Source organism: Pan paniscus, chromosome 3 (assembly GCF_029289425.2).
Source record: "Pan paniscus chromosome 3, NHGRI_mPanPan1-v2.0_pri, whole genome shotgun sequence".
Lineage (NCBI taxonomy): Eukaryota > Metazoa > Chordata > Mammalia > Primates > Hominidae > Pan > Pan paniscus.
Window position 1 is genome coordinate 66,401,700 of NC_073252.2, and position 17,398 is coordinate 66,419,097.

The following is a 17,398-nucleotide window of genomic DNA, read 5'->3' on the forward strand; positions in this document are numbered from 1 at the left end:
TCTGGTAGAGCAGCTACAAGTGGAGTCACCACTTGGTTAAACTTATGGTAATTTACTGTCTTTCTCTCTACAGGCCAAATAGGAGATGTAGCGAGAATCACCACGTTTACATCTTGGAAGTTTTTAATGGTGGCACTAATCTCTGCAATCCTTCAAGGAATGCTGTATTTTTTTTTATTTACTATATTCCTGAGTAGAGGCACTTCTAATTATTTCCATTTAGTCTTTATGAATAGACTATGATACTAGTCAATATAAAGTAAAAAGCAATCTAAGGCAAGTACAACACAAATGCTACTGAGACAATTTAAGCACATAATTGCCAAAAATATTTTGCTATTTATTGAGCTTACTCATAAGAATGTGCCTTACTAGGCACTCTAAGAACATTATTTTAGCAAGGAATGGTGTTGCCTATCCTGTGTTATCGACTTGGAGGGTAATATAATTCCTTGGATTGATGAAGGTATTAAGAGAGTGTATGTTAGTAAAGAAACAACTGTCAAAAGGTTTCTGCCAAATATATTATTATAAACTAATTTAATATGGAAAATACATGAAAATTTGAATTTTAAGTATCAAGAGAACAATTCATTTATATACTGAAAGCAGTAACCCCCAAACAGTCGAATGTTATTTAAAAATAATTTTAATCTAATGGTATTAGTGTCTAATATTTATAAGCCTAGAAATTAGATTAACTGACAATACTCAACAAATGGTATAGTTATAGCATTATTGACGTTAGTTTTCTAATTCACATAAAAAGCTATCAAATATAGGCAATTTTCCCATTTGGTTATGCATAAAATTTCTATACATAAAAGTTAAAATGAAGTTGAGAATTTTATTATTCAGACCACACTGATATTTCTTAGAATAACAATTATCAATACCCACCTAGCAATTTTTAGTCTATGTGTCATCTATACATACAGAATCATATTCAGTTCTCACTCCTGAGAGGCAATTTTAGTTAGTTTTATAGATGAGGCACTTTGAGTGGCTGTGCAAATAACTATTCAATGGATTCCCTTGGAATTCAAAATATATTGGCACTTTACATACATAAACTTATTTAATTCTTTTAACATTCAGATATTATATTTAATTCTTTCAACATTTAGATATTATAAATGCACATTTTGTAGAAGAAAAAATACAAAGTAAAAAAAATTACAAAATTACATTTATCTACAAATCATGGAGTTAATATTAAATCCAGTTCCAATGGCTCTGCTTATTTTCAGTCATGCTAAGATAATTAAGCAAAACAAAACTGCATTCACCCCAAGATTACGTGCAGTAGGTCAATGCTAGAAAAATGGTCCCTAGTCTAAAAAAATGTTCATAACTTATACATTTTAGGACCAGTGGGGGAATTATAGAAGCACTCCAGTGAAATGACATCTTAATTTAACACGGAAGAGGTGAAAACTATAACTTACAAAACAGATCTTTTCATTTGAGTTCAGTTGTTCATGGCAAGATCGGAGCTAACGTGAGACTGCTTTTAGGAGAAAAGAATGTAATAAATGGGAAAAAATGGTCATTTGCTTAATTTCTATTCATTACATATCAGGTATTAATTTCTCATTTTCAAAATAATTACTTCATTTTAGATGCTTTACATCCAATGAATGAATGAACAAACAAATGAATGAACAAACCATAAATAAGTAAATAATTTTTAAAAACCAAATAGGGTAGAAAAGGAATCATGAGCTGACATTCAATGTATTGTACAAGGTACATAATTGTTTCAACCAATTTGAGTGTGACTCATAATACTTTATACATTTTAAAGAAAAAATATTTTTATATTCTGGTCACAGTATATGATCATTTTGGGAAAAATAAGTGTGAAAGCACTTTAAAAATACTACTGGATTAAATTTTGTAAAAGTTCACAAAAGGAGCACTGTGTGACATGGAAATTATATCTGCTCAAGGACTTAGAGTGCAAAAGCAACTTGGCTAATGCTGAAAGGAATGATGCTCTGGGGAAAAAAAGAATTCTAATAAAAATGGAAATGATGACCTACTGCATTCCTACGCTTCTTCAGGCTACTGATCATCCTGCCATTGTATGCACCATCACTTTGCCATTTATCATTGTAGGGTAGAATGAAGAACACTTTTGCAGCTGACTAACAACTCTTGATATTGAGAAAGTTATCAGAATTATTTGCAAATCTCCTCTCAGATTTGCAAAGGATGCTGGCATTTCTCCATGAGGCAGGTATACAAGCAACATTTTGTGAAATTGTTTGTAATTGTTGACAAAATTGTGTGAAATTTTCCAGAATTAAAACAGCATGTAAAATTTAACTTCTATAACTTTCTTTAAAATAAAGGAAAACTTAATGTGATTAGAACAGTTATAATTGATTATTGGTGAATAATAATGGCCTTTGTTTGCAATCTCTTAAAAACTAATGTGAGCAATGAATTGTATCAATTAGGGAAAACAAAATGTAATTAGAAAATTACACAGTAACACTTCAGACCCTTTGTTTTCAGAAGTACAAATATAAGTGAGATTTTAAAATTCTCTCTTATTATTTTTTTCAACATAAAAAAATTTGAGGCTGGGTGCAGTGGCTCATGCCTATAATCCAAGCACTTTGGAGGCTGATACCAGTGGATCACCTGAGGCCAGGAGTTCAAGACCAGTCTGGCCTACATGGCGAAACCCTGTCTCTACTGAAAATACAAAAAAAAAAAAAAAAAAAAAAAATTAGCCGGACATGGTGGCAGGTGCCTGTAATCCCAGCTACTTGGGAGGCTGAGGCAGGAGCATTGCTTGAACCTAGGAGGCGGAGGCTGCAGTGAGCTGAGATTGTGCCATTGCACTCCAGCCTGGGCAACAACAACAGCAAAACTCCATCACAAAAAATAATTGAGTATAAGTTGCTTAAACTTTTATATTTGGAATTAATTTGGATAAGGAGAAGTTGCATATCAATTGTTTTGCTACCACATAAGCCTTTATTGTTTCTTTTAAAAAAAGTGCTGTGGTATAAGCACAATTTTGTGACATGATTACATTTTTAAAAACACCTCAGCCTAAAAATTTGTCAATATTTTTGACACTTTTGCCTGGTTCATGTCTGATCTCATATAAGCTGATTTGTTAGTGACATACAGTGAGGAATTTACGAGGACTCCACAGGGCTCTTCACTGGCCCCTAAATTTCTGTCAATCAATATTAATGTGATATTTCTAAAAACAGGGGACAAAGCAAATTTATAACAATCTTGTTTGGATAATGCTTTAAAATAACTTTTCTCAATGTCTGGAGATGTTTTGAAATATACTGAAAGTTCCATGGTAGTTGAGAAGTTATAGAATGGATATCAGGTAAGGAAAAGGGGAAGAAGGGTTTGATGGGAGAGTTAAATGGTGGGGAAGTACAAGAAAGAGAAAAAATATTTAGAGTATATTCAACTGTGTGTGTGTGTGTGTGTGTGTGTGTGTGTGTGTGTGTGTAGATATATACAGTTGAAGGTACAGTATATATCAGTTGACCCTTGAATAACTTGGGGTTTCAGGGCACTGACTTCCCTATACACTCAAAACTTTGTGTGTAACTTTTGACTCCCTAATAACATATAATTAAAATTTTCATAGAAAGATTACTAATTGAAAGACTTAAGAGTCTATATAACTTCCTCTGAGCTTCCATTTATTTGTGATTTTTTTTTTTCCCCTAGAGGTGTTTTAATTCCTTGGATAACCTAGTATATTTTGGAGTATGGTAATTAATCCCTTTGATTCAATGACTCAGGAAGGTTCTAAATTTGCATTTTATTATTGATATTAACTAGTCAAATCTATCATTGGAAAAAAGGTAAATTGTGCCAGAAGTTTAAAATTAACAAAATATAATTTGAAGTATACATTTTGTTGCCAAAGCTAAAATAGTTCTCATTGTTTTATTGTGAACATCATCTTTCTTTACTTAAAATGACACATGCCACAATAAATAGTAAAGACTTGGAACCAAACCAAATGTCCAACAATGATAGACTGGATTAAGAAAATGTGGCACATATACACCATGGAATACTATGCAGCCATTAAAAAGGATGAGTTCATGTCCTTTGTAGGGACATGAATGAAGCTGGAAACCATCACTCTTAACAAACTATCACAAGGACAAAAAACCAAACACCGCATGTTCTCACTCATAGGTGGGAATTGAACAATGAGAACACTTGGACACAGGAAGGGGAACATCACACACCGGGGCCTGTTGTGGGGTGGGGGGAGTGGGGAGGGATAGCATTAGGAGATATACCTAATGTAAATGACAAGTTAATGGGTGCAGCACACCAACATGGCACGTGTATGCATATGTAACAAACCTGCACGTTGTGCACATGTACCTTAGAACTTAAAGTATAATAAAAAATATATATATAATAACAAAAATAAATAAATAAAATGACACATGAAAAAATAGTGAAGGACAATATCAGACACTTTTTCTGTTGGTGAATTTACAGGTGTTATTTGAAATATGAACATCAGGTAAGTTTGTGTTTAAATATCACATTGCAATGTTTTCATTTTCTGTCTTTCATGGGTCCTCAATAATTTGATTTTGAATAGAACAATTACTTGCTTAAAAACAAATAACTCAGAACATAGAAGTGTCCATTTATAGAATAATGAAATCACTAGGCAGAAGGGATGGAATGTGTTCTAAAGTCTGTGTATGTGACATGTTGTAGGAGTGTGAGAAAAAAAGTTGAATGTGGTGATGGGGAAAACACTGAAGTTCAAAAGAAGCAAAGACAAGAAGCTACTCATGGCTGCAGCTTTTCTCATAAATCAAGAAATGCTACAGATTATAAATGAGATGAGACTATCAAGAAGAGACCTAACAGGACTGTGAAGACCAAAAATTTAAAAGACGTGGTTATATACTTTGAGTAAACTCTATATATAGGACAATGTTATTGTTTGGTTCTGTGTTCCTCACTCAAATCTCACCTCAAATTATAATCCCCATGTGTCAAGGGCAGGACCAGGTGGAGGTAATTGGATCATGGGGGATGTTTTCCTCATGCTTTTCTCATAGTAAGTGAGTTCTCATAAGATCTGATTTTTTTATAAGCATATGGCATTTCCCCTCCCAGCATTTTGCCTCCTGCTGCCTTGCAAAGAAGGCAGTTGCTTCCCCTTTGCCTTCCGCCACGACTGTAAGTTCCCTGAGTCCTCTCCAGCCATGTGGAACTGTGGGTTAATTAAATCTCTTTCCTTATAAATTACCCAGTCTTGGGCAGTTCTTTATAGCAGTGTGAAACTGGACTAAAATAGAAAATTGGTACCAGGAGAGTGCTGTAAAGACACCACTATAAAGACACCTGAAAATGGAAGCAACTTTGGAACTAGCTAATGGGCAGAGGTTGGAACCATTTGCAGGGTTCAGAAGAAGACATGAAGATGTGGGAAAGTTTGGAAATTCCTGGAGACTTGTTGAATGCTTTGACGAAAATGCTGATACTGAAATGGACGATAAATTTCAGGCTGAGATGCTCTCAGATACAAATAAAGAACTTGTTGGGAACTGGAATAAAGGTGACTATTTGCTATATATGCTTTAGCAAAGAGACTGGTGGCATTTTGCCTCTGTCCTAGAGATCTGTGGAGCTTTGAACATGAGAAAGATGATTTAGAATATCTGGTGGAAGAAATTTATATGCAGCAAAGTGTTCAAGAAGTGACTCGGGTGCTCTTAAAACCATTCAGTTGTATGCATTCACAAAGATATGGTTTGGAATTGGAACTTATGTTTAAAAGGGAAGCAGAGAATAAGAGTTCAGAAAATTTGCAGCCTGATGATGCAATAGAAAAGAAAAATCTCATTTTCTGGGGAGAAATTCAAGCCTGCTGCAGAAATTTGCATAAGTAACAAGGAGACAAATGTTAGTCACCAAGACAATGGAGAATATGTCCGCAGTCCATGTCGGATGTCTTCACTGCAAGCCCTCCAATCACAGGCCTGAAGGACTAGGAGAGAAAAAATAATTTTGTGGGCAAGGCCCAGGGACTTGCTGCTTTGTGCAGTCTCTGAACTTGGTGCCCTGCATCCCAGCTGTGTCTAATAGTGGCCAACATACAGCTCAGGCCATTGCTTTAGAGGGTGAAAGCCCCAAGCCATGGTGTCTTACATGTGGTTTTGGGCCTGCAGATGCACAGATGTCAAGAATTGAGGTTTGAGAACCTCCACCTAGATTTCAGAGGAAATCTTGGATGTCCAGGCAGAAGAGTACTACAGGGGCAGAGCTCTCCATGGAGAACATCTGCTAGGGCAGTGCAGAGTCCCCACTGGTGGGCTGACTAGTGGAGCTGTGAGAAGAAGGCCACCAACCTCCAGACCCCAGAATGGTAGATCCACCAACATCTTGCATCGTACACCTAGAAAAGTCACAGATGCTCAACAACACCTCATGAAAGCAGCCAGGAGAGGTGCGGTATCCTGCAAAGCCACAGAGGCAGAGCTGCCCAAGGCTGTGGTATCCCACCTCCTACATCAGTGTGATTGGATGTGAGACATGTAGTCAAATGAGGTCATTTTGGAACTTTTAAGACTTAATGACTGCTTTATTGTATTTTGGACTTGCATGAGGCTTGTAGCCCCTTTGTTTTAGCCAGTTTATCTCATTTGGAATGGGACTATTTATCCAAAGCCTGTACCCCATTGTATCTAGGAAGTAACTGACTTGCTTTGGATTTTACAAGCTCATAGGCAGAAGGGACTTCCCTTGTCTCAGATGAGACTTTGGACTGTGGACTTCTGAGTTAATGTTAAAATGAGTTAAGACTTTGAGGAACTGTTGGGGAGGCATGATTAGTTTTGAAATGTAAAAAGACATGATATTTGGGAGGGGCCAAGGACAGAATAATACGGTTTGGCTTTGTGTCCCCTTCCAAATTTCACCTTTAATTGTAATCGCCATAACCCCCACATGTCAATGGTGGAAACAGGTAGAGGTAATTGGATCATGGAGGCAGTTTCTTCTATGCTGTTATTCATGATAGCGAATGAGTTTTCATGAGATCTGATGGTTTTATAAGCATCTGGCATTTCTTCTGCTTGCACTTCTCATTCCTGTCACCTTGTGAAGAAGGTGCTTTTCTTCCCATTTGCGTTCAACCATTATTATAAGTTTCCAGAGGCAAACCCAGCCACACAGAAGTGTGAGTCAATTAAACCTCTTTTTTTAATAAATTACCAGTCTCAAACAGTTCTTTATGGCAGTATGAAGACAGACTAACAGAAAGATATAGCTGTTTTGGAAACATCAGAAGTACAGTTGTAGCAATAAATAAAATATGAATAGATTAACTTTCATACACCTATTTGTGTTGAAAGCACCAGGAGTCATAGCCAACAATCACTTTAACATTTCTCCAGCTAATTCTTCTGATTTATTTTTATGTTTGGTTAGCCAGTGACTTCCCCACTAGCTAAAAAATATTTTTAAAAGTATGTATGTGTTAATATATCTTGACTACTTTTTAATTTTCCAATTAAAAAATAAATCACACTTTAATCTCTGTGTCTTGATTTTTCTCATTTAAGAAGAGCTCATTGACTTAGGGGCTACATACTATATGACAAGTTACATAAATCACAATTTTCTTAAATATTTCCCTATTGATGGTTACTCAGTTTTTTTTTTTTTTGCCATTAGTAACAGTGAAGAAATTAATGATCTTGCATTTAAATTTTAGGTATAGGTTATTGGCTTCTTTTTACAACATTAAAGAGGTGTAATTGACATACAATAAACTGTAATTATATAGTAGGCAGCTTGCTAATTATTGACATATGTATTTACACATCAAAACATTACCACTATTAAGATAGTCAAACATCCATTATCTCTAAAAGTTTTCACATGTTACTCTGTAATTATTCCTGTCTGACCCTCCCACTGTCCAAAGGTAATCAATAACCTGCTTTCTGTCTCTAAAACTCAGTTTGCTATTTCTAGAATTTTCTATAACCAGGATAAATTTTTTAAAGATCTTATTTTTTTCACTCAATAGTTATTTTGGGTGCATACATATTTTTTAGGATATCAATAGTTTGTTTTTATTGCTAAGGTATTATTTTATTTATGAATATCTCACAATTTATTTATTTATCCAAATGTTGATGGACATTTGGTTGTTTTGAGTTTGAAACTATTATAAATAAAGCTGCTATAATCATTGGTTTTCTATTCTTTGTATAACATATATTGTAGTTGAGGGGTGCAGATATCTAGAAATGAAATAGCTCGATTGATGGTAAGTATATATTTAATATTTTAAGGTTCTGTTAAACTGTTTTCCAAAGTATTTGCGTTATTTTTCATTCCCACTAACAGTGTGTGAGGATTCCAGTTTTTCTACGTGCTTACAAACACTCGATGTGGTCAGTGTTTTTAAGTTTAGCCTCTCTGATAGGAGAGTGGCTTTAATTTGCATTTCACTCTTAACTATTGATGTCAAGCAGATTTCTGTGTGCCGATTTGCCATCTGTATGTCTTTGGAGAAGTGTCTGTTAACTATTTTACCATTTAATAAAAACTATGTTGCTTTCTTATTACTAAGATTTGGCAGTTATTTATATATTCTGGATCCAAGATCTTTATGAGATATATGATATACAAATACGTTCTCCAAGGCTATGATTTGCCTTTTATTTACGTAATAGTGCCTTGTGAATATCAGAAGTCACTTTTGATGAAGTCTAGTTTACCAATTTTGTACACTCTGAGAATTTCAATGTTTTGCTTTCATTTTGCTTCAATCCTAGATTCTAATTTCTATGTAATTTTCTTTTTTACTCATGAATGAAAGTGTGTTTTTTATGTCATTTAGAAGAGTTTTATTCAGTTCCTTTATATATTTCTATTTATTTTCCATATACTTGGGAATTTTCCAGAGATATTTCTGTTACTTTTTTCTAGTTTCTAATATCGTTTCTAATTTCATCACACTGTGATCAGAAAACACGTTTTATGATTTGAATCCTTTTATGTGTATTGATATTTATTTTATGGTTTGTATTATGGTAAATATTCTGTGCACGCATGGAAATAATTTATAGTCTGTTGTTGTTGTATGATATCTTCTATAAAGTCAATTAGGACAAGTTGCTTGATAGTGTTTTTCAGGTCTTCTTGATTCCTGTTTACTTGTTCTATGTATAATTGAGAGAAGGTGATATGCTTTGGATTTGTGTTCCTGACCAAATCTCATGTCAAATTGGAGGAGGGGCCTGGTGGGAGGTGATTAGATCATGTGTGAATTTCCTCCTTGTTGTTCTCATGATAGTGAGTGAGTTCTCAATGAGATCTGATGTTTTAAAAGTGTGTGGCCTTCCCCCTTCTCCTTCTCTCTCCTGCTTTGCCATGATAAGATGTGCTTTCTTCCCCTTCTGCCATTATTATAAGTTTCCTGATGCCTCTCAGTCATGCTTCCTGTTAAGCCTGTGGAACTGAGTCAATTAAGCCTCTTTCTTTATAAATTACCCAGTCTCATGTAGCTCATTATAGCAGTGTGAGAATGGCCTAATACAGAAAATTACCAGGAAAGTGGGGAATTGCTATCAAGATATCTGAAATGTGGAAGTGACTTTGGAACTGGCTAATGGGCAGAGATTGGAACAGTTTGGAGGGCTCAGAAGAAAACATAAAGATAAAGGAAGGTTTGTCACTTCCTAGAGACTTGTTGAATGGCTTTGGCCAAAATGTTGATAGTGATATGGACAATGAAGTCCTGGCTGAGGTGGTCTCAGATGGAGATGAGAAACTTACAGGAAATTGGAATAAAGGTGACTGTTGCTATGCTTTAGCAAAGATACTGGTGGCAGTTTGCCCTGCTCTGGTGATCTATGGAACTTTGAACTTGAGAAAGATGATTTAGGGCATCTGGCAGAAGAAATTTCTGAGCAGCAAGGCATTCAAGAGGTGAACTGGCTGTTCTGAGCATGTACACATACTTGTACGTTTGAACAAAGAGATAATCGGAAACTGGAACTTTTATTTAAAAGGGAAGCAAAGCATAAAAGTTTGGAATATTTATAGCCCGGCTCTATGGTAGAAAAGAAAAACCGATTTTTCTGAGGAAAAACTTAAGCCTGCTGCAGAAATTTTCATAAGTAAAGAGGAGGTAAATGTTAACAGACAAGACAATGGGGAAAATGTCTGCAGGGCATGTGAGAGACCTTCATGGCAGCACCTCTCATCACAGGCCAGGAGGTCTAGGAAGAAAAATGGTTTTGTGGGCCAGGTTCAGGGCCCCCACTACTCTGTGCAGCCTTTGGACATGGTGTCCTTCATTCCAGTCACTGCAGTTCCATCTGGGACTAAAAGGGTTCAAGGTACAGCTCAGGCCATTGCTTCAAAGGGTACAGTCCCTAAGCCTTTGTAGCTTCCATGTGGTGTTGGAACTGCAAATGTGCAGAAGGCAAGAGTTGAGGTTTGGGAACCCCTGCCTGGATTTTAGAGGATGGAAATGCCTGGGCGTCCAGGCAGAAGTGTGCTGCAGGGGCAGAAGTCTCATGGAGAACCTCTACTGTGGAAGTACAGAAAGGAAATGTGCGGTTGTAGCACCCACACAAAGTCTCCATTGGAGCACTGCCTAGTGGAGCTGTGAGAAGAGGGCCATTATTCTTCAGACACCAGAATGATAGATTCACTTACCGCTTGCACTGGCACCTAGAAAAGCCACAGACACTCAACACCAGCTTATGAAAACAGCTGGGGGAGGAGAGCTGTACCCTGCAGAACCACAGGGGTGGAGCTGCCCAAGGCCTTGGTACCACACCCCTTGCATCAGCCTGCCGTGGATGTGAGACATGGAGTAAAATGAGATTATTTTGGAACTTTAAGATTTAATGACTGCCCTGCTGTGTTTTGGCCTGGCATGAGGCCTGTGGCTTTGTTTGGCCAATTTCTCCTAACTGGAATGAGAACATTTACCCAATGCCTGTACCCCCATTGTACCTAGAAAGTAACTACCTTTCTTCCCCCCCTTTTTTTCAGTGTCATAGGCAGAAAGGACTTGCCTTGTCTCAGATAAGACTTTGGACTCAGACTTTTGGGTTAATGCTGAAATGGGTTGAGACTTGGGGACTGCTGAGAAGTGGTCATTGTGTTTTGCAATGTGAGAAGGACATGAGATTTGGGAGGGGCCAATATAGAGAACATAGTCCATGAAAATATAGTCCATAAAAATTTCCTTAATCTCACTAGAGAGGTTGACATACAAATTCAAGAAATACAGAGAAGACTGGTGATATGATTTGGATTTGTTTCCCCACCCAAATCTCATGTTTAATTGGAGGAGGGGCGTGGTGGGAGGTGATTAGGTCACACGTGAGGATTTCTTCCTTGCTGTCCTTATGAGAGCAAGTGAATTCTCACAAGATCTGATGGTTTCAAAGTGTGTAGCACTTCCCTCTTCACTCTTTCTCTCCTGCTCTGCCATGGTAAGACCAGTTTCCTTCCACTTCCCCTTCTGCCATTATTGCATGTTTTGCATGTTTCCTGAGGCCTCCCAGTTGATCTGTGAGTCAATTAAATGTCTTTTCTTTGTAAGTTACCCAGTCTCAGGTAGTTTTTATAGCAGTGTGAAAATGCTAATACAAAGGGTATTGAAATCTCTAACTCCAACTTTTACAGATTTACTGTTTCTCCTCATAGTTTTATAGTTTTGCTTCATTTATTTTGAATATTTGTTATTATGGGCATAAACATTTATGATGATTGCATCCTCTTAATGAGTTGACCCTTTTATAATTATGTAATGAACTTCTGTATTCCTAGTGATATTTCTCTCTAAAATCTACTGTATCTCATATTAATCTAGCAATTTCCAATTTGTTTAGTTAAGTTTATCATTATAAATCTTTAACCAAGATTTTACTTCAAATTTATTTGTGTTTTTATATTTAAAGAGTGTTTTAATAGGCAACATATAGTTTGGATATTGCCAGTTGGGATTTTTGACTATGTACACTTTGTATGATTATTGCTATTGTGATTAAATCTATTTAATTTTAATTTTACTCATATGTGCTTTTTACAAATTTATTCTCTCCTTTTATGAGTCAATTGAATATGTTGTTAGTATCTTTAAACGTTTTCACAGTCTTATTTGTTATAATCCTTGTTATATTAATTGTTAGTTTACAGTTGGAAAATATGCATCTTTACCTTTTCTCAGTCTAACAGTAAGTGATACTGTACCTTATAATTGTATGCTTTCATGCTTCCTCTCCTATGTATGTAATAAATTCCATGCTATATAGTGACTATTTTTTAACTGATTAATTATATGTTAAACAGATTTGAATAATTGATAAAAAGAATGTAAAGGTTTCTATGTACTTACTGTTTCCAATATTCTTTCTTTCTTTGTCCAGATTTATATTTCCATTTGTATCATTTTTCTTCTAAAAAATTTCTTAAAATATTTCTTGTACAGTAGGTCTGTTGGAGTCAAAGTACAGGTGGTTTTGATGGAAACAATTGGAAATGATCCCTAGAACTTGTATTGTTAATTTTAAAAACACATGCATTATTTTAATATTTCATTGTAACATGTGTAACATACATAGATTAAAAGAAAACAATACATAGATGCAGAGATTGGTAAATTTTCACAAAGTAAACATTCCTGAGTAATTATCACTCAGATCAAGAAAAAGAACATTTAAAGTAATTCAGAGGGCTCCCCATGTGTCTTAAATCATCAAATTCCACAAGTGTAACAATATCTAGACATCTAACATCATAGTTTAGTTATGCATATTTTAAAAACATTATAACTGTAGACTCATACAGTTAATGCACATCTGTGTTTGGTTATGTTTGTGAGATTTGTGTATGATTTCCGCTGAGGAGATTGACTCATATTTATTTTACCATTGTATCATGTTCATTTTCATTAATGTCTATTATTCAAGGATATAATTATGGCAAAGTTGATTTATCTGTAAACTATAGATAAGCATTTGGATGCTTACAGTTTTTCTGATATACAATAGTGCTAACATAAACTTTAGTTTTTATGTTGTTCAATTAACATAGTAACATGCTTTTAGTTTAGCACGTACCAAGGAGGGAAATTCCGGGGCCATATGTGCGTGTATGGCTAATTTTTGTAGATACTGTATTGGCACTTCCTCAATCTAGTTGATCCAATTTACTCTTTCAAAAGTAAGTGTTCTAATTTCTGCAAATATTCAAGAAGACTTACCATTGCATATTTATTTTTCTGTTAGCCAGTCTAATAAATGCATGCTAATATCTCAATGTTTTTTAGCTTGCATGAAATAAGAAATTGGATATCTTCTCCTTGTGAAGTGTCTGTTCAAGTATTCTGCTCATTCATTACTTATTTCATTGTGAGTTTGTACATTCTTTAGTATTTAAATTTTTTCAAATATTGGTATTACAAATATGATGAACTCATTATTTGGTTTTCATTTAGTCAAGTGTGGTTTGGTAAGTGGAAACTCATAATGCGTATGTACTAATGGTCATAATTTTTCTCTTTATTTAGTGTATCTTGGATACTTCCAAAGGACTATATATGTATGCCAAGTTTTAGGGCTGTTTTTCAGGTTTACATCTAGAAACTTAAGTTTTTATTATTTATACTTCAATATTTAATCAATCAGAACTTTTGTGCAAAATGAAAGAATATCTATTATTTTATATATTAATGTACAAATGACCATTTATTAAAAATAGAATCCCACACAATTTATTAAAAAATTAGCAATATCACACTGCAATGAGTTTTGCCATGTGATAAATCAGTTAGTGATTAATGAATGTATCTGTTGTTGGAATGTGGTATCTACCATTGGACAATCCGTTGACAAACAGCACTTTGTAGTAATTATAACGTTATAATATGACTGTATGTATGTAGCTCAAATTTTACATACACCTGAGAGTAGAATGTTGGCTTTTTTGTGTGACACATATATCATTCTAAGTATTGTCATATGGCAGAAACATATAAATTAACATATATAATTTAGTCTGTTGTCTAGACTGAATTTTTAAGGGTTTTTTTCTTACTTTTCAGACTTATTTTTCTCTCTTCTTGCATCTATAAACATTGTTATTTGACTCATACAGTTAATGCACATCTGCTTTTGGTTATGTTTATGAGATGTGTGTGATTTCTGCTGAGGAGATTCACTCATACTTATTGTACCGTTATATCATATTCACTTTCATTGATGTATATTATTCAAAAATATGATTATGGCTAAGTTGATTTATATGCAAACTGTAGATAAGGATTTGGGTGCTTCCAATTTTTCTGATATACAGTAGTGCTACCATAAACTTTTTCATTATCTATATATTATATATATATTATATATATATAATTGTAGAGTCTAAATGGTAGTTTCTTCTTTTAGAGAGTGTTAACCTTTTCGTTTGTTAAGTAGCTAGACCCTTATTGCTTTATAAAAATCAGAAATAGAAATACGTCATTTGGATTGTAGTTTGAAAAATACTCTCTTAATTCAGGTTTACATACATCATCTTTATGTTATCTTATGTATAAAATTGTATATTTAAAATGATATCCTCTTTTCTGGGCTCCGTTAGCAATTATTTTTCTGTCTGCATTGTCTTCTCATTCCCACAAGCTTGATAATACATTCAGTCTAGTTTCACTGGTTTTGCCTTAGCTTCTAACCTTCTTGTCTTCACAATTTAGCAGATTTATTCAGGAGAAAGCGATCATGGATTTAGCACCTATGCAATGATAATTATTTTTTAATGTGACACTACAATATAACCAAAAGTTTTGTCAGTTTGACTGTCCTTCAGTAGCGACCCTGTGGCAAAGAGTGAAGAACACAATTTTCAATCTCGTATGTTTTCTCAGATTTGAGAAATTCCCATGAAAATAAATGGCTGAAAAAAATTTAGAATACTTCTTTTTGATTCTCCCCTATGCAAACTCTTTGCCCTTCTACTTCTCACTGCTTCAACAGTTCTCTTATTTCTCTGAAAATAGGATAGATAAACATGTTATGCAACTTTCTTGTTATTCTCAGCAGTAATATTAGAATACTACAAGCTATTATAGCCTAACACATTTTTTATTGCTGACAGATTTACTCACTCACAGCATTTGAAGTATATATATATAATATATGTATATAGTTATATTTTCTCTAGCATGATTTAATATTGTCAGTTTTACTGCATCACCATTAGCACAGGTGTTATTTCGTTTCTTCAGTTTTTGCCAGTGACATGGTTGAGAATAAATATCATGTAGCCAGAATCTGTTTATATAATATTGGAATCAATTAATTCAAAACTTTATAATTGAGACTGGTTCTTACTCAGCCAAGATTCATATGAGAATTTTCTAAAATAGCTCTAAATACACATATATTAGTCTAAAATAAAAGCCTAAGTTTAGTTTCCATAACATGTTTTTGATATCTTTAAGTAAATTTTACAAATTTACAGAGGAGCGATAAAAATAATTATTTCGGACACATCATTTGCTTAGAGGTTTTGAGAAACTAGGTACAATTATAATTAATACCAACCTGACTTCAGAATATTGATGAGTCAAATATTATTTTCAAATACATTGGGTTAACCATGACTTTTAAAAATACTTCTTACCTCTGCATCAATTTTCTTAAACATATGTGTAAAACCTAAATAAGTAGGACTTTTCTTTCTAAATTTGTATTCATCTGTAGTTTCATTTCTACTGTAATAAAAATATAATTTTTTGTTCTTGGAGTTTAATCTAATGCGTAGCATTTCTGAATTATTGGAGTAGAATTTGGTTGGCACTGAGATATGCTTGGGAGCAATTGCCTACTCATAGTTTATGAAAATTTTCAGTTGACCAAAATGATAAATGTTCTGAAAATTATAATATCCCTGAGTCTTAAAACATTTTTGCTTCTTTCTTAGAATTTGAACACTGATATAGGCAATTTTTTCTGATCTTTCTTTGAGTTCTTTTAAAACTGTTTTCTGCTCAACGTGACTTTGCTTCAGGTTTAGGAATGATGTTTCTGTGTCATGCAGAGAGATTTTTACACCTTCTTATTAAGACTGACAAGTTACCAGAAAAGTTATGGCACCCAAACAAAAATATCACTCTGTTTACTTTAGAGAGAGCTTTTCCTTTTATCTTTTTGGATGATGCACCAGAATTTATTTCTGTTCAACATCTGAGAATTTGCTCATTTGATCTTATTTCGTTGGAAATCTTTTTTTTTTAAGATATTTCATTGATTCATTTCCATTGCTGCCATCATAAATACACCATGACTTTCAGAAAGTTCCCATTCACTTTCAACCTTACTGAAGAAATTTCTGTAACAAAAAACTTTATGAAATCCTAAGTATTAAGTTATGATATATCCTATTTTTATATTTTAAAAATCTTGAATATTATTTTATGTATTATATATTTGCACTCCTTTTGTCTAATTAATCACATAGATTTTATTCAGACTGAGTTATTTAACTGTTATGTAAAATATTATATAATACCACTAAAATTACTCATTATAAGATTAATTAATTTTGTTATTTTTTAATTAAAGAAGGTACAATCTTGCTCTTGTGTGGCCTAATTTAAAATATGGCACTGTCTCACAGACAATGCAATTTACATTAAAGTAGTACTATATGCTTTCCTTAAATGATTTTGAAAAATATCTATTTCAACTCTATATATTCTTTCATAGATAAATATGCACTAATTCAGGATATAGATATAGTTTACCATAGAGGGTGCTAGATAAATATACTTCAGTGCTTTTAATTTTTAAAGAATATAATCCACAAAAGCTTTGATTTTTCAACTAAATATATATTTATTAATGTAGAAGATAATATGTAGGTACGTAAACCTGACCATTATTACTATAAGAAAGTATGCATGTGAATTCATTTTGCAAACAATTATTAAACATTCATTATATTCTGGTACTTTGCTATGTATTAAAATTCAACATTTATTAAAATAATATTAGCCACAATCAATGGGTTACTAACTAGAGGAGAATGAAAGTAAATTAACACATAAATATACTGTACTCTCAAAACTAGGTACATTCAAGTTAGAAATGTGCACTTGATTCTACAGGACACACACTTAAAAACAAAAGCAATAATTAAGATTTGTTTTTTACTCATTAGGTGATTTTCTATGGCATAAAGATATTTCAGTTAATTATCTGATGTACCTTCCTGAAATCTATACTGTGAAATAAATTTTCATCTCAAGAATTTAAGGAATAAGAAACATAACTTTTGGCCGGGTGCAGTAGCTCACACCTGTAATCCCAGCACTTTGGGAGAGTAAGGC

The 17,398-nt window shown here is 33.9% G+C and overlaps 1 pseudogene; it reads right to left on the reverse strand.

Annotated features, from left to right (window-relative positions):
- The window catches only part of LOC100969974 (la-related protein 1B-like), a 272,883-nt pseudogene that overhangs the window by 150,499 nt on the left and 104,986 nt on the right, over positions 1-17,398 (reverse strand).